Source organism: Coffea arabica, chromosome 11c, assembly GCF_036785885.1.
Source record: "Coffea arabica cultivar ET-39 chromosome 11c, Coffea Arabica ET-39 HiFi, whole genome shotgun sequence".
Lineage (NCBI taxonomy): Eukaryota > Viridiplantae > Streptophyta > Magnoliopsida > Gentianales > Rubiaceae > Coffea > Coffea arabica.
In genome coordinates this window covers 21,712,097-21,733,172 of record NC_092330.1, presented here as the reverse complement: position 1 = coordinate 21,733,172, position 21,076 = coordinate 21,712,097, and the positions used below count along the sequence as shown (strand labels likewise).

The window sequence follows — 21,076 nt, the reverse complement described above, 5'->3', positions numbered from 1 at the left end:
TTCCGTTATCCGGATCCGGATCCGTTTTTTCAAACAAAAAAACGGGTCGGATACGGAATATTGTATTCCGACCCGTACTAGACCCGGATCCGGATATAAATGATTTAATAATTTATAAAAAATATATATTATCAATATAATTTGATTAGGATAATGTATTTGAGTAAAATCAATTTGATTTATTTTCTTATTTGGTTTTTTCTTTGCATTAGCTAGAAATTAGTTTACAAATATATCTTTTTCTCTTTTTTGTTAGAAATTATAAATTTTGGCAAATTTGTTCGGGTAGACCCGACCCGGATCCGAGACTCGCCGGGTCCGGATCCGGAACACCGAATAAAAGACCCGTCGGGTAAACGGGTCGGATCCGGGTCCGGGTCCGGAATAAAGAATTCCGGCCCGGACCCGGCCCGTTGACACCCCTAGGTGACCCCCTGGGAAATCCTCGTGTTGCACCCCTCCCTTTTTTGTTTCGAAATCCAAATTTCCCCTTCGTTCTTTATGCTGTAGTAATTTAGCTCCGTCGGAACGATTGCTTTATATTTTGCTTCTCATCGAAGCATGAAGGCGGATCTGAAGGCGCGAGACAAGTCAGGAACGGTACGGCTGGATCGAAACCCGGATCGTCGGTCAAAGTTGTCGGCGCAAATGCATAAGCGCAAGCGTGAAGGATCAATTTCAGGATAATTGAGAGTTGTGCGACGAGGGAAAAAAAAGGTGCAAAGCAACAAGAAAAAAATATAAAAGTAAATAAATAAAAGGATGAGAGAAAATTCATGAATTGACGCTTAGAATGAATTCGGGTCCAGAAAAGCCAAACTGCTTCACAGGACGTGGCAGTTTAAAAGAATAAAGCGAAAGGAACATGGCGGGTGCGATCATACCAGCACTAGTGCACCGGATCCCATCAGAACTTCGAAGTTAAGCGTGCTTGGGCGACAGTAGTACTAGGATGGGTGACCCTAGGCCGGTCAACGGGTCGGGTCTACACCCGGATCCGGATCGGATCCCTGAAATTTTTGCGGGTATGGGTAGGGATTTAATTCCGTTATCCGGATCCGGATCCGTTTTTTCAAACAAAAAAACGGGTCGGATACGGAATATAGTATTCCGACCCGTACTAGACCCGGATCCGGATATAAATGATTTGATAATTTATAAAAAATATATATTATCAATATAATTTGATTAGGATGATGTATTTGAGTAAAATCAATTTGATTTATTTTCTTATTTGGTTTTTTCTTTGCATTAGCTAGAAATTAGTTTACAAATATATCTCTTTCTCTTTTTTGTTAGAAATTATAAATTTTGGCAAATTTGTTCGGGTAGACCCGACCCGGATCCGAGACTCGCCGGGTCCGGATCCGGAACACCGAATAAAAGACCCGTCGGGTAAACGGGTCGGATCCGGGTCCGGGTCCGGAATAATGAATTCCGGCCCGGACCCGGCCCGTTGACACCCCTAGGTGACCCCCTGGGAAATCCTCGTGTTGCACCCCTTCCTTTTTTGTTTCGAAATCCAAATTTCCCCTTCGTTCTTTATGCTGTAGTAATTTAGCTCCGTCGGAACGATTGCTTTATATTTTGCTTCTCATCGAAGCATGAAGGCGGATCTGAAGGCGCGAGACAAGTCAGGAACGGTACGGCTGGATCGAAGCCCGGATCGTCGGTCAAAGTTGTCGGCGCAAATGTATAAGCGCAAGCGTGAAAGATCAATTTCAGGATAATTGAGAGTTGCGCGACGAGGGAAAAAAAATGGTGCAAATCAACAAGAAAAAAATGTAAAAGTAAATAAATAAAAGGATGAGGGGAAATTCTTGAATTGACGCTTAAAATGAATTCGGGTCCAGAAAAGCCACACTGCTTCACAGGACGGGGCAGTTTAAAAGAATAAAACGAAAGGAACATGGCGGGTGCGATCATACCAGCACTAATGCACCGGATCCCATCAGAACTCCGAAGTTAAGCGTGCTTGGGCGAGAGTAGTACTAGGATGGGTGACCCCCTGGGAAGTCCTCGTGTTGCACCCCTCCCTTTTTTGTTTCGAAATCCAAATTTCCCCTTCGTTCTTTATGCTGTAGTAATTTAGCTCCGTCGGAACGATTGCTTTATATTTTGCTTCTCATCGAAGCATGAAGGCGGATCTGAAGGCGCGAGACAAGTCAGGAACGGTACGGCTGGATCGAAGCTCGGATCGTCGGTCAAAGTTGTCGGCGCAAATGTATAAGCGCAAGCGTGAAGGATCAATTTCAGGATAATTGAAAGTTGTGCGACGAGGGAAAAAAAAGGTGCAAAGCAACAAGAAAAAAATATAAAAGTAAATAAATAAAAGGATGAGAGGAAATTCATGAATTGACGCTTAGAATGAATTCGGGTCCAGAAAAGCCAAACTGCTTCACAGGACGTGGCAGTTTAAAAGAATAAAGCGAAAGGAACATGGCGGGTGCGATCATACCAGCACTAATGCACCGGATCCCATCAGAACTTCGAAATTAAGCGTGCTTGGGCGACAGTAGTACTAGGATGGGTGACCCTAGGCCGGTCAACGGGTCGGGTCTACACCCGGATCCGGATCGGATCGCTGAAATTTTTGCGGGTATGGGTAGGGATTTAATTCCGTTATCCGGATCCGGATCCGTTTTTTCAAACAAAAAAACGGGTCGGATACGGAATATAGTATTCCGACCCGTACTAGACCCGGATCCGGATATAAATGATTTAATAATTTATAAAAAATATATATTATCAATATAATTTGATTAGGATGATGTATTTGAGTAAAATCAATTTGATTTATTTTCTTATTTGGTTTTTTCTTTGCATTAGCTAGAAATTAGTTTACAAATATATCTTTTTCTCTTTTTTGTTAGAAATTATAAATTTTGGCAAATTTGTTCGGGTAGACCCGACCCGGATCCGAGACTCGCCGGGTCCGGATCCGGAACACCGAATAAAAGACCCGTCGGGTAAACGGGTCGGATCCGGGTCCGGGTCCGGAATAAAGAATTCCGGCCCGGACCCGGCCCGTTGACACCCCTAGGTGACCCCCTGGGAAATCCTCGTGTTGCACCCCTCCCTTTTTTGTTTCGAAATCCAAATTTCCCCTTCGTTCTTTATGCTGTAGTAATTTAGCTCCGTCGGAACGATTGCTTTATATTTTGCTTCTCATCGAAGCATGAAGGCGGATCTGAAGGCGCGAGACAAGTCAGGAACGGTACGGCTGGATCGAAGCCCGGATCGTCGGTCAAAGTTGTCGGCGCAAATGTATAAGCGCAAGCGTGAAGGATCAATTTCAGGATAATTGAGAGTTGCGCGACGAGGGAAAAAAAAATGGTGCAAATCAACAAGAAAAAAATGTAAAAGTAAATAAATAAAAGGATGAGGGGAAATTCTTGAATTGACGCTTAAAATGAATTCGGGTCCAAAAAAGCCATACTGCTTCACAGGACGGGGCAGTTTAAAAGAATAAAGCGAAAGGAACATGGCGGGTGCGATCATACCAGCACTAATGCACCGGATCCCATCAGAACTCCGAAGTTAAGCGTGCTTGGGCGAGAGTAGTACTAGGATGGGTGACCCCCTGGGAAGTCCTCGTGTTGCACCCCTCCCTTTTTTGTTTCGAAATCCAAATTTCCCCTTCGTTCTTTATGCTGTAGTAATTTAGCTCCGTCGGAACGATTGCTTTATATTTTGCTTCTCATTGAAGCATGAAGGCGGATCTGAAGGCGCGAGACAAGTCAGGAACGGTACGGCTGGATCGAAGCCCGGATCGTCGGTCAAAGTTGTCGGCGCAAATGCATAAGCGCAAGCGTGAAGGATCAATTTCAGGATAATTGAGAGTTGTGCGACGAGGGAAAAAAAAGGTGCAAAGCAACAAGAAAAAAATATAAAAGTAAATAAATAAAAGGATGAGAGGAAATTCATGAATTGACGCTTAGAATGAATTCGGGTCCAGAAAAGCCAAACTGCTTCACAGGACGTGGCAGTTTAAAAGAATAAAGCGAAAGGAACATGGCGGGTGCGATCATACCAGCACTAATGCACCGGATCCCATCAGAACTCCGAAGTTAAGCGTGCTTGGGCGACAGTAGTACTAGGATGGGTGACCCTAGGCCGGTCAACGGGTCGGGTCTACACCCGGATCCGGATCGGATCCCTGAAATTTTTGCGGGTATGGGTAGGGATTTAATTCCGTTATCCGGATCCGGATCCGTTTTTTCAAACAAAAAAACGGGTCGGATACGGAATATAGTATTCCGACCCGTACTAGACCCGGATCCGGATATAAATGATTTGATAATTTATAAAAAATATATATTATCAATATAATTTGATTAGGATGATGTATTTGAGTAAAATCAATTTGATTTATTTTCTTATTTGGTTTTTTCTTTGCATTAGCTAGAAATTAGTTTACAAATATATCTCTTTCTCTTTTTTGTTAGAAATTATAAATTTTGGCAAATTTGTTCGGGTAGACCCGACCCGGATCCGAGACTCGCCGGGTCCGGATCCGGAACACCGAATAAAAGACCCGTCGGGTAAACGGGTCGGATCCGGGTCCGGGTCCGGAATAATGAATTCCGGCCCGGACCCGGCCCGTTGACACCCCTAGGTGACCCCCTGGGAAATCCTCGTGTTGCACCCCTTCCTTTTTTGTTTCGAAATCCAAATTTCCCCTTCGTTCTTTATGCTGTAGTAATTTAGCTCCGTCGGAACGATTGCTTTATATTTTGCTTCTCATCGAAGCATGAAGGCGGATCTGAAGGCGCGAGACAAGTCAGGAACGGTACGGCTGGATCGAAGCCCGGATCGTCGGTCAAAGTTGTCGGCGCAAATGTATAAGCGCAAGCGTGAAAGATCAATTTCAGGATAATTGAGAGTTGCGCGACGAGGGAAAAAAAATGGTGCAAATCAACAAGAAAAAAATGTAAAAGTAAATAAATAAAAGGATGAGGGGAAATTCTTGAATTGACGCTTAAAATGAATTCGGGTCCAGAAAAGCCACACTGCTTCACAGGACGGGGCAGTTTAAAAGAATAAAACGAAAGGAACATGGCGGGTGCGATCATACCAGCACTAATGCACCGGATCCCATCAGAACTCCGAAGTTAAGCGTGCTTGGGCGAGAGTAGTACTAGGATGGGTGACCCCCTGGGAAGTCCTCGTGTTGCACCCCTCCCTTTTTTGTTTCGAAATCCAAATTTCCCCTTCGTTCTTTATGCTGTAGTAATTTAGCTCCGTCGGAACGATTGCTTTATATTTTGCTTCTCATCGAAGCATGAAGGCGGATCTGAAGGCGCGAGACAAGTCAGGAACGGTACGGCTGGATCGAAGCTCGGATCGTCGGTCAAAGTTGTCGGCGCAAATGTATAAGCGCAAGCGTGAAGGATCAATTTCAGGATAATTGAGAGTTGTGCGACGAGGGAAAAAAAAGGTGCAAAGCAACAAGAAAAAAATATAAAAGTAAATAAATAAAAGGATGAGAGGAAATTCATGAATTGACGCTTAGAATGAATTCGGGTCCAGAAAAGCCAAACTGCTTCACAGGACGTGGCAGTTTAAAAGAATAAAGCGAAAGGAACATGGCGGGTGCGATCATACCAGCACTAATGCACCGGATCCCATCAGAACTTCGAAATTAAGCGTGCTTGGGCGACAGTAGTACTAGGATGGGTGACCCTAGGCCGGTCAACGGGTCGGGTCTACACCCGGATCCGGATCGGATCGCTGAAATTTTTGCGGGTATGGGTAGGGATTTAATTCCGTTATCCGGATCCGGATCCGTTTTTTCAAACAAAAAAACGGGTCGGATACGGAATATAGTATTCCGACCCGTACTAGACCCGGATCCGGATATAAATGATTTAATAATTTATAAAAAATATATATTATCAATATAATTTGATTAGGATGATGTATTTGAGTAAAATCAATTTGATTTATTTTCTTATTTGGTTTTTTCTTTGCATTAGCTAGAAATTAGTTTACAAATATATCTTTTTCTCTTTTTTGTTAGAAATTATAAATTTTGGCAAATTTGTTCGGGTAGACCCGACCCGGATCCGAGACTCGCCGGGTCCGGATCCGGAACACCGAATAAAAGACCCGTCGGGTAAACGGGTCGGATCCGGGTCCGGGTCCGGAATAAAGAATTCCGGCCCGGACCCGGCCCGTTGACACCCCTAGGTGACCCCCTGGGAAATCCTCGTGTTGCACCCCTCCCTTTTTTGTTTCGAAATCCAAATTTCCCCTTCGTTCTTTATGCTGTAGTAATTTAGCTCCGTCGGAACGATTGCTTTATATTTTGCTTCTCATCGAAGCATGAAGGCGGATCTGAAGGCGCGAGACAAGTCAGGAACGGTACGGCTGGATCGAAGCCCGGATCGTCGGTCAAAGTTGTCGGCGCAAATGTATAAGCGCAAGCGTGAAGGATCAATTTCAGGATAATTGAGAGTTGCGCGACGAGGGAAAAAAAAATGGTGCAAATCAACAAGAAAAAAATGTAAAAGTAAATAAATAAAAGGATGAGGGGAAATTCTTGAATTGACGCTTAAAATGAATTCGGGTCCAAAAAAGCCATACTGCTTCACAGGACGGGGCAGTTTAAAAGAATAAAGCGAAAGGAACATGGCGGGTGCGATCATACCAGCACTAATGCACCGGATCCCATCAGAACTCCGAAGTTAAGCGTGCTTGGGCGAGAGTAGTACTAGGATGGGTGACCCCCTGGGAAGTCCTCGTGTTGCACCCCTCCCTTTTTTGTTTCGAAATCCAAATTTCCCCTTCGTTCTTTATGCTGTAGTAATTTAGCTCCGTCGGAACGATTGCTTTATATTTTGCTTCTCATTGAAGCATGAAGGCGGATCTGAAGGCGCGAGACAAGTCAGGAACGGTACGGCTGGATCGAAGCCCGGATCGTCGGTCAAAGTTGTCGGCGCAAATGCATAAGCGCAAGCGTGAAGGATCAATTTCAGGATAATTGAGAGTTGTGCGACGAGGGAAAAAAAAGGTGCAAAGCAACAAGAAAAAAATATAAAAGTAAATAAATAAAAGGATGAGAGGAAATTCATGAATTGACGCTTAGAATGAATTCGGGTCCAGAAAAGCCAAACTGCTTCACAGGACGTGGCAGTTTAAAAGAATAAAGCGAAAGGAACATGGCGGGTGCGATAATACCAGCACTAATGCACCGGATCCCATCAGAACTCCGAAGTTAAGCGTGCTTGGGCGACAGTAGTACTAGGATGGGTGACCCTAGGCCGGTCAACGGGTCGGGTCTACACCCGGATCCGGATCGGATCCCTGAAATTTTTGCGGGTATGGGTAGGGATTTAATTCCGTTATCCGGATCCGGATCCGTTTTTTCAAACAAAAAAACGGGTCGGATACGGAATATAGTATTCCGACCCGTACTAGACCCGGATCCGGATATAAATGATTTGATAATTTATAAAAAATATATATTATCAATATAATTTGATTAGGATGATGTATTTGAGTAAAATCAATTTGATTTATTTTCTTATTTGGTTTTTTCTTTGCATTAGCTAGAAATTAGTTTACAAATATATCTCTTTCTCTTTTTTGTTAGAAATTATAAATTTTGGCAAATTTGTTCGGGTAGACCCGACCCGGATCCGAGACTCGCCGGGTCCGGATCCGGAACACCGAATAAAAGACCCGTCGGGTAAACGGGTCGGATCCGGGTCCGGGTCCGGAATAATGAATTCCGGCCCGGACCCGGCCCGTTGACACCCCTAGGTGACCCCCTGGGAAATCCTCGTGTTGCACCCCTTCCTTTTTTGTTTCGAAATCCAAATTTCCCCTTCGTTCTTTATGCTGTAGTAATTTAGCTCCGTCGGAACGATTGCTTTATATTTTGCTTCTCATCGAAGCATGAAGGCGGATCTGAAGGCGCGAGACAAGTCAGGAACGGTACGGCTGGATCGAAGCCCGGATCGTCGGTCAAAGTTGTCGGCGCAAATGTATAAGCGCAAGCGTGAAAGATCAATTTCAGGATAATTGAGAGTTGCGCGACGAGGGAAAAAAATGGTGCAAATCAACAAGAAAAAAATGTAAAAGTAAATAAATAAAAGGATGAGGGGAAATTCTTGAATTGACGCTTAAAATGAATTCGGGTCCAGAAAAGCCACACTGCTTCACAGGACGGGGCAGTTTAAAAGAATAAAACGAAAGGAACATGGCGGGTGCGATCATACCAGCACTAATGCACCGGATCCCATCAGAACTCCGAAGTTAAGCGTGCTTGGGCGAGAGTAGTACTAGGATGGGTGACCCCCTGGGAAGTCCTCGTGTTGCACCCCTCCCTTTTTTGTTTCGAAATCCAAATTTCCCCTTCGTTCTTTATGCTGTAGTAATTTAGCTCCGTCGGAACGATTGCTTTATATTTTGCTTCTCATCGAAGCATGAAGGCGGATCTGAAGGCGCGAGACAAGTCAGGAACGGTACGGCTGGATCGAAGCCCGGATCGTCGGTCAAAGTTGTCGGCGCAAATGTATAAGCGCAAGCGTGAAGGATCAATTTCAGGATAATTGAGAGTTGTGCGACGAGGGAAAAAAAAGGTGCAAAGCAACAAGAAAAAAATATAAAAGTAAATAAATAAAAGGATGAGAGGAAATTCATGAATTGACGCTTAGAATGAATTCGGGTCCAGAAAAGCCAAACTGCTTCACAGGACGTGGCAGTTTAAAAGAATAAAGCGAAAGGAACATGGCGGGTGCGATCATACCAGCACTAATGCACCGGATCCCATCAGAACTTCGAAATTAAGCGTGCTTGGGCGACAGTAGTACTAGGATGGGTGACCCTAGGCCGGTCAACGGGTCGGGTCTACACCCGGATCCGGATCGGATCGCTGAAATTTTTGCGGGTATGGGTAGGGATTTAATTCCGTTATCCGGATCCGGATCCGTTTTTTCAAACAAAAAAACGGGTCGGATACGGAATATAGTATTCCGACCCGTACTAGACCCGGATCCGGATATAAATGATTTAATAATTTATAAAAAATATATATTATCAATATAATTTGATTAGGATGATGTATTTGAGTAAAATCAATTTGATTTATTTTCTTATTTGGTTTTTTCTTTGCATTAGCTAGAAATTAGTTTACAAATATATCTTTTTCTCTTTTTTGTTAGAAATTATAAATTTTGGCAAATTTGTTCGGGTAGACCCGACCCGGATCCGAGACTCGCCGGGTCCGGATCCGGAACACCGAATAAAAGACCCGTCGGGTAAACGGGTCGGATCCGGGTCCGGGTCCGGAATAAAGAATTCCGGCCCGGACCCGGCCCGTTGACACCCCTAGGTGACCCCCTGGGAAATCCTCGTGTTGCACCCCTCCCTTTTTTGTTTCGAAATCCAAATTTCCCCTTCGTTCTTTATGCTGTAGTAATTTAGCTCCGTCGGAACGATTGCTTTATATTTTGCTTCTCATCGAAGCATGAAGGCGGATCTGAAGGCGCGAGACAAGTCAGGAACGGTACGGCTGGATCGAAGCCCGGATCGTCGGTCAAAGTTGTCGGCGCAAATGTATAAGCGCAAGCGTGAAGGATCAATTTCAGGATAATTGAGAGTTGCGCGACGAGGGAAAAAAAATGGTGCAAATCAACAAGAAAAAAATGTAAAAGTAAATAAATAAAAGGATGAGGGGAAATTCTTGAATTGACGCTTAAAATGAATTCGGGTCCAGAAAAGCCACACTGCTTCACAGGACGGGGCAGTTTAAAAGAATAAAGCGAAAGGAACATGGTGGGTGCGATCATACCAGCACTAATGCACCGGATCCCATCAGAACTCCGAAGTTAAGCGTGCTTGGGCGAGAGTAGTACTAGGATGGGTGACCCCCTGGGAAGTCCTCGTGTTGCACCCCTCCCTTTTTTGTTTCGAAATCCAAATTTCCCCTTCGTTCTTTATGCTGTAGTAATTTAGCTCCGTCGGAACGATTGCTTTATATTTTGCTTCTTATCGAAGCATGAAGGCGGATCTGAAGGCGCGAGACAAGTCAGGAACGGTACGGCTGGATCGAAGCCCGGATCGTCGGTCAAAGTTGTCGGCGCAAATGTATAAGCGCAAGCGTGAAGGATCAATTTCAGGATAATTGAGAGTTGTGCGACGAGGGAAAAAAAAGGTGCAAAGCAACAAGAAAAAAATATAAAAGTAAATAAATAAAAGGATGAGAGGAAATTCATGAATTGACGCTTAGAATGAATTCGGGTCCAGAAAAGCCAAACTGCTTCACAGGACGTGGCAGTTTAAAAGAATAAAGCGAAAGGAACATGGCGGGTGCGATCATACCAGCACTAATGCACCGGATCCCATCAGAACTCCGAAGTTAAGCGTGCTTGGGCGACAGTAGTACTAGGATGGGTGACCCTAGGCCTGTCAACGGGTCGGGTCTACACCCGGATCCGGATCGGATCCCTGAAATTTTTGCGGGTATGGGTAGGGATTTAATTCCGTTATCCGGATCCGGATCCGTTTTTTCAAACAAAAAAATGGGTCGGATACGGAATATAGTATTCCGACCCGTATTAGACCCGGATCCGGATATAAATGATTTAATAATTTATAAAAAATATATATTATCAATATAATTTGATTAGGATGATGTATTTGAGTAAAATCAATTTGATTTATTTTCTTATTTGGTTTTTTCTTTGCATTAGTTAGAAATTAGTTTACAAATATATTTTTTTCTCTTTTTTGTTAGAAATTATAAATTTTGGCAAATTTGTTCGGGTAGACCCGACCCGGATCCGAGACTCGCCGGGTCCGGATCCGGAACACAGAATAAAAGACCCGTCGGGTAAACGGGTCGGATCCGGGTCCGGGTCCGGAATAATGAATTCCGGCCCGGACCCGGCCCGTTGACACCCCTAGGTGACCCCCTGGGAAATCCTCGTGTTGCACCCCTCCCTTTTTTGTTTCGAAATCCAAATTTCCCCTTCGTTCTTTATGCTGTAGTAATTTAGCTCCGTCGGAACGATTGCTTTATATTTTGCTTCTCATCGAAGCATGAAGGCGGATCTGAAGGCGCGAGACAAGTCAGGAACGGTACGGCTGGATCGAAGCCCGGATCGTCGGTCAAAGTTGTCGGCGCAAATGTATAAGTGCAAGCGTGAAGGATCAATTTCAGGATAATTGAGAGTTGCGCGACGAGGGAAAAAAAAATGGTGCAAATCAACAAGAAAAAAATGTAAAAGTAAATAAATAAAAGGATGAGGGGAAATTCTTGAATTGACGCTTAAAATGAATTCGGGTCCAGAAAAGCCACACTGCTTCACAGGACGGGGCAGTTTAAAAGAATAAAGCGAAAGGAACATGGTGGGTGCGATCATACCAGCACTAATGCACCGGATCCCATTAGAACTCCGAAGTTAAGCGTGCTTGGGCGAGAGTAGTACTAGGATGGGTGACCCCCTGGGAAGTCCTCGTGTTGCACCCCTCCCTTTTTTGTTTCGAAATCCAAATTTCACCTTCGTTCTTTATGCTGTAGTAATTTAGCTCCGTCGGAACGATTGCTTTATATTTTGCTTCTTATCGAAGCATGAAGGCGGATCTGAAGGCGCGAGACAAGTCAGGAACGGTACGGCTGGATCGAAGCCCGGATCGTCGGTCAAAGTTGTCGGCGCAAATGTATAAGCGCAAGCGTGAAGGATCAATTTCAGGATAATTGAGAGTTGTGCGACGAGGGAAAAAAAAGGTGCAAAGCAACAAGAAAAAAATATAAAAGTAAATAAATAAAAGGATGAGAGGAAATTCATGAATTGACGCTTAGAATGAATTCGGGTCCAGAAAAGCCAAACTGCTTCACAGGACGTGGCAGTTTAAAAGAATAAAGCGAAAGGAACATGGCGGGTGCGATCATACCAGCACTAATGCACCGGATCCCATCAGAACTTCGAAGTTAAGCGTGCTTGGGCGACAGTAGTACTAGGATGGGTGACCCTAGGCCGGTCAACGGGTCGGGTCTACACCCGGATCCGGATCGGATCCCTGAAATTTTTGCGGGTATGGGTAGGGATTTAATTCCGTTATCCGGATCCGGATCCGTTTTTTCAAACAAAAAAACGGGTCGGATACGGAATATAGTATTCCGACCCGTACTAGACCCGGATCCGGATATAAATGATTTAATAATTTATAAAAAATATATATTATCAATATAATTTGATTAGGATGATGTATTTGAGTAAAATCAATTTGATTTATTTTCTTATTTGGTTTTTTCTTTGCATTAGTTAGAAATTAGTTTACAAATATATTTTTTTCTCTTTTTTGTTAGAAATTATAAATTTTGGCAAATTTGTTCGGGTAGACCCGACCCGGATCCGAGATTCGCCGGGTCCGGATCCGGAACACAGAATAAAAGACCCGTCGGGTAAACGGGTCGGATCCGGGTCCGGGTCCGGAATAATGAATTCCGGCCCGGACCCGGCCCGTTGACACCCCTAGGTGACCCCCTGGGAAATCCTCGTGTTGCACCCCTCCCTTTTTTGTTTCGAAATCCAAATTTCCCCTTCGTTCTTTATGCTGTAGTAATTTAGCTCCGTCGGAACGATTGCTTTATATTTTGCTTCTTATCGAAGCATGAAGCCGGATCTGAAGGCGCGAGACAAGTCAGGAACGGTACGGCTGGATCGAAGCCCGGATCGTCGGTCAAAGTTGTCGGCGCAAATGTATAAGTGCAAGCGTGAAGGATCAATTTCAGGATAATTGAGAGTTGCGCGACGAGGGAAAAAAAATGGTGCAAATCAACAAGAAAAAAATGTAAAAGTAAATAAATAAAAGGATGAGGGGAAATTCTTGAATTGACGCTTAAAATGAATTCGGGTCCAGAAAAGCCACACTGCTTCACAGGACGGGGCAGTTTAAAAGAATAAAGCGAAAGGAACATGGTGGGTGCGATCATACCAGCACTAATGCACCGGATTCCATCAGAACTCCGAAGTTAAGCGTGCTTGGGCGAGAGTAGTACTAGGATGGGTGACCCCCTGGGAAGTCCTCGTGTTGCACCCCTCCCTTTTTTGTTTCGAAATCCAAATTTCCCCTTCGTTCTTTATGCTGTAGTAATTTAGCTCCGTCGGAACGATTGCTTTATATTTTACTTCTTATCGAAGCATGAAGGCGGATCTGAAGGCGCGAGACAAGTCAGGAACGGTACGGCTGGATCGAAGCCCGGATCGTCGGTCAAAGTTGTCGGCGCAAATGTATAAGCGCAAGCGTGAAGGATCAATTTCAGGATAATTGAGAGTTGTGCGACGAGGGAAAAAAAAGGTGCAAAGCAACAAGAAAAAAATATAAAAGTAAATAAATAAAAGGATGAGAGGAAATTCATGAATTGACGCTTAGAATGAATTCGGGTCCAGAAAAGCCAAACTGCTTCACAGGACGTGGCAGTTTAAAAGAATAAAGCGAAAGGAACATGGCGGGTGCGATCATACCAGCACTAATGCACCGGATCCCATCAGAACTCCGAAGTTAAGCGTGCTTGGGCGACAGTAGTACTAGGATGGGTGACCCTAGGCCTGTCAACGGGTCGGGTCTAGACCCGGATCCGGATCGGATCGCTGAAATTTTTTCGGGTATGGGTAGGGATTTAATTCCGTTATCCGGATCCGGATCCGTTTTTTCAAACAAAAAAATGAGTCGGATACGGAATATAGTATTCCGACCCGTATTAGACCCGGATCCGGATATAAATGATTTAATAATTTATAAAAAATATATATTATCAATATAATTTGATTAGGATGATGTATTTGAGTAAAATCAATTTGATTTATTTTCTTATTTGGTTTTTTCTTTGCATTAGTTAGAAATTAGTTTACAAATATATTTTTTTCTCTTTTTTGTTAGAAATTATAAATTTTGGCAAATTTGTTCGGGTAGACCCGACCCGGATCCGAGACTCGCCGGGTCCGGATCCGGAACACAGAATAAAAGACCCGTCGGGTAAACGGGTCGGATCCGGGTCCGGGTCCGGGTCCGGAATAATGAATTCCGGCCCGGACCCGGCCCGTTGACACCCCTAGGTGACCCCCTGGGAAATCCTCGTGTTGCACCCCTCCCTTTTTTGTTTCGAAATCCAAATTTCCCCTTCGTTCTTTATGCTGTAGTAATTTAGCTCCGTCGGAACGATTGCTTTATATTTTGCTTCTCATCGAAGCATGAAGGCGGATCTGAAGGCGCGAGACAAGTCAGGAACGGTACGGCTGGATCGAAGCCCGGATCGTCGGTCAAAGTTGTCGGCGCAAATGCATAAGCGCAAGCGTGAAGGATCAATTTCAGGATAATTGAGAGTTGTGCGACGAGGGAAAAAAAAGGTGCAAAGCAACAAGAAAAAAATATAAAAGTAAATAAATAAAAGGATGAGAGGAAATTCATGAATTGACGCTTAGAATGAATTCGGGTCCAGAAAAGCCAAACTGCTTCACAGGACGTGGCAGTTTAAAAGAATAAAGCGAAAGGAACATGGCGGGTGCGATCATACCAGCACTAATGCACCGGATCCCATCAGAACTTCGAAGTTAAGCGTGCTTGGGCGACAGTAGTACTAGGATGGGTGACCCTAGGCCGGTCAACGGGTCGGGTCTACACCCGGATCCGGATCGGATCCCTGAAATTTTTGCGGGTATGGGTAGGGATTTAATTCCGTTATCCGGATCCGGATCCGTTTTTTCAAACAAAAAAACGGGTCGGATACGGAATATAGTATTCCGACCCGTATTAGACCCGGATTCGGATATAAATGATTTAATAATTTATAAAAAATATATATTATCAATATAATTTGATTAGGATGATGTATTTGAGTAAAATCAATTTGATTTATTTTCTTATTTGGTTTTTTCTTTGCATTAGCTAGAAATTAGTTTACAAATATATTTTTTTCTCTTTTTTGTTAGAAATTATAAATTTTGGCAAATTTGTTCGGGTAGACCCGACCCGGATCCGAGACTCGCCGGGTCCGGATCCGGAACACAGAATAAAAGACCCGTCGGGTAAACGGGTCGGATCCGGGTCCGGGTCCGGAATAATGAATTCCGGCCCGGACCCGGCCCGTTGACACCCCTAGGTGACCCCCTGGGAAATCCTCGTGTTGCACCCCTCCCTTTTTTGTTTCGAAATCCAAATTTCCCCTTCGTTCTTTATGCTGTAGTAATTTAGCTCCGTCGGAACGATTGCTTTATATTTTGCTTCTCATCGAAGCATGAAGGCGGATCTGAAGGCGCGAGACAAGTCAGGAACGGTACGGCTGGATCGAAGCCCGGATCGTCGGTCAAAGTTGTCGGCGCAAATGTATAAGTGCAAGCGTGAAGGATCAATTTCAGGATAATTGAGAGTTGCGCGACGAGGGAAAAAAAAATGGTGCAAATCAACAAGAAAAAAATGTAAAAGTAAATAAATAAAAGGATGAGGGGAAATTCTTGAATTGACGCTTAAAATGAATTCGGGTCCAGAAAAGCCACACTGCTTCACAGGACGGGGCAGTTTAAAAGAATAAAGCGAAAGGAACATGGTGGGTGCGATCATACCAGCACTAATGCACCGGATCCCATCAGAACTCCGAAGTTAAGCGTGCTTGGGCGAGAGTAGTACTAGGATGGGTGACCCCCTGGGAAGTCCTCGTGTTGCACCCCTCCCTTTTTTGTTTCGAAATCCAAATTTCCCCTTCGTTCTTTATGCTGTAGTAATTTAGCTCCGTCGGAACGATTGCTTTATATTTTACTTCTTATCGAAGCATGAAGGCGGATCTGAAGGCGCGAGACAAGTCAGGAACGGTACGGCTGGATCGAAGCCCGGATCGTCGGTCAAAGTTGTCGGCGCAAATGTATAAGCGCAAGCGTGAAGGATCAATTTCAGGATAATTGAGAGTTGTGCGACGAGGGAAAAAAAAGGTGCAAAGCAACAAGAAAAAAATATAAAAGTAAATAAATAAAAGGATGAGAGGAAATTCATGAATTGACGCTTAGAATGAATTCGGGTCCAGAAAAGCCAAACTGCTTCACAGGACGTGGCAGTTTAAAAGAATAAAGCGAAAGGAACATGGCGGGTGCGATCATACCAGCACTAATGCACCGGATCCCATCAGAACTCCGAAGTTAAGCGTGCTTGGGCGACAGTAGTACTAGGATGGGTGACCCTAGGCCTGTCAACGGGTCGGGTCTAGACCCGGATCCGGATCGGATCGCTGAAATTTTTTCGGGTATGGGTAGGGATTTAATTCCGTTATCCGGATCCGGATCCGTTTTTTCAAACAAAAAAATGAGTCGGATACGGAATATAGTATTCCGACCCGTATTAGACCCGGATCCGGATATAAATGATTTAATAATTTATAAAAAATATATATTATCAATATAATTTGATTAGGATGATGTATTTGAGTAAAATCAATTTGATTTATTTTCTTATTTGGTTTTTTCTTTGCATTAGTTAGAAATTAGTTTACAAATATATTTTTTTCTCTTTTTTGTTAGAAATTATAAATTTTGGCAAATTTGTTCGGGTAGACCCGACCCGGATCCGAGACTCGCCGGGTCCGGATCCGGAACACAGAATAAAAGACCCGTCGGGTAAACGGGTCGGATCCGGGTCCGGGTCCGGGTCCGGAATAATGAATTCCGGCCCGGACCCGGCCCGTTGACACCCCTAGGTGACCCCCTGGGAAATCCTCGTGTTGCACCCCTCCCTTTTTTGTTTCGAAATCCAAATTTCCCCTTCGTTCTTTATGCTGTAGTAATTTAGCTCCGTCGGAACGATTGCTTTATATTTTGCTTCTCATCGAAGCATGAAGGCGGATCTGAAGGCGCGAGACAAGTCAGGAACGGTACGGCTGGATCGAAGCCCGGATCGTCGGTCAAAGTTGTCGGCGCAAATGCATAAGCGCAAGCGTGAAGGATCAATTTCAGGATAATTGAGAGTTGTACGACGAGGGAAAAAAAAGGTGCAAAGCAACAAGAAAAAAATATAAAAGTAAATAAATAAAAGGATGAGAGGAAATTCATGAATTGACGCTTAGAATGAATTCGGGTCCAGAAAAGCCAAACTGCTTCACAGGACGTGGCAGTTTAAAAGAATAAAGCGAAAGGAACATGGCGGGTGCGATCATACCAGCACTAATGCACCGGATCCCATCAGAACTTCGAAGTTAAGCGTGCTTGGGCGACAGTAGTACTAGGATGGGTGACCCTAGGCCGGTCAACGGGTCGGGTCTACACCCGGATCCGGATCGGATCCCTGAAATTTTTGCGGGTATGGGTAGGGATTTAATTCCGTTATCCGGATCCGGATCCGTTTTTTCAAACAAAAAAACGGGTCGGATACGGAATATAGTATTCCGACCCGTATTAGACCCGGATTCGGATATAAATGATTTAATAATTTATAAAAAATATATATTATCAATATAATTTGATTAGGATGATGTATTTGAGTAAAATCAATTTGATTTATTTTCTTATTTGGTTTTTTCTTTGCATTAGCTAGAAATTAGTTTACAAATATATTTTTTTCTCTTTTTTGTTAGAAATTATAAATTTTGGCAAATTTGTTCGGGTAGACCCGACCCGGATCCGAGACTCGCCGGGTCCGGATCCGGAACACAGAATAAAAGACCCGTCGGGTAAACGGGTCGGATCCGGGTCCGGGTCCGGAATAATGAATTCCGGCCCGGACCCGGCCCGTTGACACCCCTAGGTGACCCCCTGGGAAATCCTCGTGTTGCACCCCTCCCTTTTTTGTTTCGAAATCCAAATTTCCCCTTCGTTCTTTATGCTGTAGTAATTTAGCTCCGTCGGAACGATTGCTTTATATTTTGCTTCTCATCGAAGCATGAAGGCGGATCTGAAGGCGCGAGACAAGTCAGGAACGGTACGGCTGGATCGAAGCCCGGATCGTCGGTCAAAGTTGTCGGCGCAAATGTATAAGTGCAAGCGTGAAGGATCAATTTCAGGATAATTGAGAGTTGCGCGACGAGGGAAAAAAAAATGGTGCAAATCAACAAGAAAAAAATGTAAAAGTAAATAAATAAAAGGATGAGGGGAAATTCTTGAATTGACGCTTAAAATGAATTCGGGTCCAGAAAAGCCACACTGCTTCACAGGACGGGGCAGTTTAAAAGAATAAAGCGAAAGGAACATGGTGGGTGCGATCATACCAGCACTAATGCACCGGATCCCATCAGAACTCCGAAGTTAAGCGTGCTTGGGCGAGAGTAGTACTAGGATGGGTGACCCCCTGGGAAGTCCTCGTGTTGCACCCCTCCCTTTTTTGTTTCGAAATCCAAATTTCACCTTCGTTCTTTATGCTGTAGTAATTTAGCTCCGTCGGAACGATTGCTTTATATTTTGCTTCTTATCGAAGCATGAAGGCGGATCTGAAGGCGCGAGACAAGTCAGGAACGGTACGGCTGGATCGAAGCCCGGATCGTCGGTCAAAGTTGTCGGCGCAAATGTATAAGCGCAAGCGTGAAGGATCAATTTCAGGATAATTGAGAGTTGTGCGACGAGGGAAAAAAAAGGTGCAAAGCAACAAGAAAAAAATATAAAAGTAAATAAATAAAAGGATGAGAGGAAATTCATGAATTGACGCTTAGAATGAATTCGGGTCCAGAAAAGCCAAACTGCTTCACAGGACGTGGCAGTTTAAAAGAATAAAGCGAAAGGAACATGGCGGGTGCGATCATACCAGCACTAATGCACCGGATCCCATCAGAACTTCGAAGTTAAGCGTGCTTGGGCGACAGTAGTACTAGGATGGGTGACCCTAGGCCGGTCAACGGGTCGGGTCTACACCCGGATCCGGATCGGATCCCTGAAATTTTTGCGGGTATGGGTAGGGATTTAATTCCGTTATCCGGATCCGGATCCGTTTTTTCAAACAAAAAAACGGGTCGGATACGGAATATAGTATTTCGACCCGTACTAGACCCGGATCCGGATATAAATGATTTAATAATTTATAAAAAATATATATTATCAATATAATTTGATTAGGATGATGTATTTGAGTAAAATCAATTTGATTTATTTTCTTATTTGGTTTTTTCTTTGCATTAGTTAGAAATTAGTTTACAAATATATTTTTTTCTCTTTTTTGTTAGAAATTATAAATTTTGGCAAATTTGTTCGGGTAGACCCGACCCGGATCCGAGATTCGCCGGGTCCGGATCCGGAACACAGAATAAAAGACCCGTCGGGTAAACGGGTCGGATCCGGGTCCGGGTCCGGAATAATGAATTCCGGCCCGGACCCGGCCCGTTGACACCCCTAGGTGACCCCCTGGGAAATCCTCGTGTTGCACCCCTCCCTTTTTTGTTTCGAAATCCAAATTTCCCCTTCGTTCTTTATGCTGTAGTAATTTAGCTCCGTCGGAACGATTGCTTTATATTTTGCTTCTTATCGAAGCATGAAGCCGGATCTGAAGGCGCGAGACAAGTCAGGAACGGTACGGCTGGATCGAAGCCCGGATCGTCGGTCAAAGTTGTCGGCGCAAATGTATAAGTGCAAGCGTGAAGGATCAATTTCAGGATAATTGAGAGTTGCGCGACGAGGGAAAAAAAATGGTGCAAATCAACAAGAAAAAAATGTAAAAGTAAATAAATAAAAGGATGAGGGGAAATTCTTGAATTGACGCTTAAAATGAATTCGGGTCCAGAAAAGCCACACTGCTTCACAGGACGGGGCAGTTTAAAAGAATAAAGCGAAAGGAACATGGTGGGTGCGATCATACCAGCACTAATGCACCGGATTCCATCAGAACTCCGAAGTTAAGCGTGCTTGGGCGAGAGTAGTACTAGGATGGGTGACCCCCTGGGAAGTCCTCGTGTTGCACCCCTCCCTTTTTTGTTTCGAAATCCAAATTTCCCCTTCGTTCTTTATGCTGTAGTAATTTAGCTCCGTCGGAACGATTGCTTTATATTTTACTTCTTATCGAAGCATGAAGGCGGATCTGAAGGCGCGAGACAAGTCAGGAACGGTACGGCTGGATCGAAGCCCGGATCGTCGGTCAAAGTTGTCGGCGCAAATGTATAAGCGCAAGCGTGAAGGATCAATTTCAGGATAATTGAGAGTTGTGCGACGAGGGAAAAAAAAGGTGCAAAGCAACAAGAAAAAAATATAAAAGTAAATAAATAAAAGGATGAGAGGAAATTCATGAATTGACGCTTAGAATGAATTCGGGTCCAGAAAAGCCAAACTGCTTCACAGGACGTGGCAGTTTAAAAGAATAAAGCGAAAGGAACATGGCGGGTGCGATCATACCAGCACTAATGCACCGGATCCCATCAGAACTCCGAAGTTAAGCGTGCTTGGGCGACAGTAGTACTAGGATGGGTGACCCTAGGCCTGTCAACGGGTCGGGTCTAGACCCGGATCCGGATCGGATCGCTGAAATTTTTTCGGGTATGGGTAGGGATTTAATTCCGTTATCCGGATCCGGATCCGTTTTTTCAAACAAAAAAATGAGTCGGATACGGAATATAGTATTCCGACCCGTATTAGACCCGGATCCGGATATAAATGATTTAATAATTTATAAAAAATATATATTATCAATATAATTTGATTAGGATGATGTATTTGAGTAAAATCAATTTGATTTATTTTCTTATTTGGTTTTTTCTTTGCATTAGTTAGAAATTAGTTTACAAATATATTTTTTTCTCTTTTTTGTTAGAAATTATAAATTTTGGCAAATTTGTTCGGGTAGACCCGACCCGGATCCGAGACTCGCCGGGTCCGGATCCGGAACACAGAATAAAAGACCCGTCGGGTAAACGGGTCGGATCCGGGTCCGGGTCCGGAATAATGAATTCCGGCCCGGACCCGGCCCGTTGACACCCCTAGGTGACCCCCTGGGAAATCCTCGTGTTGCACCCCTCCCTTTTTTGTTTCGAAATCCAAATTTCCCCTTCGTTCTTTATGCTGTAGTAATTTAGCTCCGTCGGAACGATTGCTTTATATTTTGCTTCTCATCGAAGCATGAAGGCGGATCTGAAGGCGCGAGACAAGTCAGGAACGGTACGGCTGGATCGAAG

General features: G+C 44.1%; 11 non-coding genes and 14 pseudogenes across 11 annotated transcripts; all 25 read left to right on the top strand.

Moving 5' to 3' along the window:
- Nucleotides 1-870: 870 nt before the first annotated feature.
- LOC140020476 (5S ribosomal RNA) lies at nucleotides 871-988 on the top strand (annotated as a pseudogene).
- A 926-nt stretch (nucleotides 989-1,914) lies between these two features.
- LOC140019277 (5S ribosomal RNA) lies at nucleotides 1,915-2,033 on the top strand. Its single transcript, XR_011824605.1, has one exon. It is a non-coding gene; the product is annotated as a 5S ribosomal RNA (ribosomal RNA).
- Nucleotides 2,034-2,444: 411 nt separating this feature from the next.
- Nucleotides 2,445-2,562, top strand: LOC140020677 (5S ribosomal RNA; annotated as a pseudogene).
- Nucleotides 2,563-3,489: 927 nt separating this feature from the next.
- Nucleotides 3,490-3,608, top strand: LOC140019266 (5S ribosomal RNA). The gene has a single exon (XR_011824604.1). It is a non-coding gene; the product is annotated as a 5S ribosomal RNA (ribosomal RNA).
- Nucleotides 3,609-4,019: 411 nt separating this feature from the next.
- Nucleotides 4,020-4,137, top strand: LOC140018254 (5S ribosomal RNA; annotated as a pseudogene).
- A 926-nt stretch (nucleotides 4,138-5,063) lies between these two features.
- Nucleotides 5,064-5,182, top strand: LOC140019254 (5S ribosomal RNA). Its single transcript, XR_011824603.1, has one exon. It is a non-coding gene; the product is annotated as a 5S ribosomal RNA (ribosomal RNA).
- Nucleotides 5,183-5,593: 411 nt separating this feature from the next.
- Nucleotides 5,594-5,711, top strand: LOC140020676 (5S ribosomal RNA; annotated as a pseudogene).
- Nucleotides 5,712-6,638: 927 nt separating this feature from the next.
- Nucleotides 6,639-6,757, top strand: LOC140019243 (5S ribosomal RNA). Its single transcript, XR_011824602.1, has one exon. It is a non-coding gene; the product is annotated as a 5S ribosomal RNA (ribosomal RNA).
- Nucleotides 6,758-7,168: 411 nt separating this feature from the next.
- LOC140019262 (5S ribosomal RNA) lies at nucleotides 7,169-7,286 on the top strand (annotated as a pseudogene).
- Nucleotides 7,287-8,211: 925 nt separating this feature from the next.
- LOC140019232 (5S ribosomal RNA) lies at nucleotides 8,212-8,330 on the top strand. The gene has a single exon (XR_011824601.1). It is a non-coding gene; the product is annotated as a 5S ribosomal RNA (ribosomal RNA).
- Nucleotides 8,331-8,741: 411 nt separating this feature from the next.
- Nucleotides 8,742-8,859, top strand: LOC140020675 (5S ribosomal RNA; annotated as a pseudogene).
- Nucleotides 8,860-9,785: 926 nt separating this feature from the next.
- On the top strand, nucleotides 9,786-9,904 carry LOC140019221 (5S ribosomal RNA). Its single transcript, XR_011824600.1, has one exon. It is a non-coding gene; the product is annotated as a 5S ribosomal RNA (ribosomal RNA).
- A 411-nt stretch (nucleotides 9,905-10,315) lies between these two features.
- On the top strand, nucleotides 10,316-10,439 carry LOC140018499 (5S ribosomal RNA; annotated as a pseudogene).
- Nucleotides 10,440-11,360: 921 nt separating this feature from the next.
- On the top strand, nucleotides 11,361-11,479 carry LOC140017531 (5S ribosomal RNA). The gene has a single exon (XR_011823840.1). It is a non-coding gene; the product is annotated as a 5S ribosomal RNA (ribosomal RNA).
- Nucleotides 11,480-11,890: 411 nt separating this feature from the next.
- LOC140019652 (5S ribosomal RNA) lies at nucleotides 11,891-12,008 on the top strand (annotated as a pseudogene).
- Nucleotides 12,009-12,934: 926 nt separating this feature from the next.
- Nucleotides 12,935-13,053, top strand: LOC140017656 (5S ribosomal RNA). Its single transcript, XR_011823963.1, has one exon. It is a non-coding gene; the product is annotated as a 5S ribosomal RNA (ribosomal RNA).
- Nucleotides 13,054-13,464: 411 nt separating this feature from the next.
- LOC140018722 (5S ribosomal RNA) lies at nucleotides 13,465-13,582 on the top strand (annotated as a pseudogene).
- A 931-nt stretch (nucleotides 13,583-14,513) lies between these two features.
- LOC140019651 (5S ribosomal RNA) lies at nucleotides 14,514-14,631 on the top strand (annotated as a pseudogene).
- Nucleotides 14,632-15,558: 927 nt separating this feature from the next.
- Nucleotides 15,559-15,677, top strand: LOC140019210 (5S ribosomal RNA). Its single transcript, XR_011824599.1, has one exon. It is a non-coding gene; the product is annotated as a 5S ribosomal RNA (ribosomal RNA).
- Nucleotides 15,678-16,088: 411 nt separating this feature from the next.
- LOC140018721 (5S ribosomal RNA) lies at nucleotides 16,089-16,206 on the top strand (annotated as a pseudogene).
- A 931-nt stretch (nucleotides 16,207-17,137) lies between these two features.
- Nucleotides 17,138-17,255, top strand: LOC140019649 (5S ribosomal RNA; annotated as a pseudogene).
- A 927-nt stretch (nucleotides 17,256-18,182) lies between these two features.
- On the top strand, nucleotides 18,183-18,301 carry LOC140019199 (5S ribosomal RNA). Its single transcript, XR_011824598.1, has one exon. It is a non-coding gene; the product is annotated as a 5S ribosomal RNA (ribosomal RNA).
- A 411-nt stretch (nucleotides 18,302-18,712) lies between these two features.
- On the top strand, nucleotides 18,713-18,830 carry LOC140019648 (5S ribosomal RNA; annotated as a pseudogene).
- A 926-nt stretch (nucleotides 18,831-19,756) lies between these two features.
- LOC140017655 (5S ribosomal RNA) lies at nucleotides 19,757-19,875 on the top strand. The gene has a single exon (XR_011823962.1). It is a non-coding gene; the product is annotated as a 5S ribosomal RNA (ribosomal RNA).
- A 411-nt stretch (nucleotides 19,876-20,286) lies between these two features.
- LOC140018720 (5S ribosomal RNA) lies at nucleotides 20,287-20,404 on the top strand (annotated as a pseudogene).
- The last annotated feature ends 672 nt before the right edge of the window (nucleotides 20,405-21,076 follow it).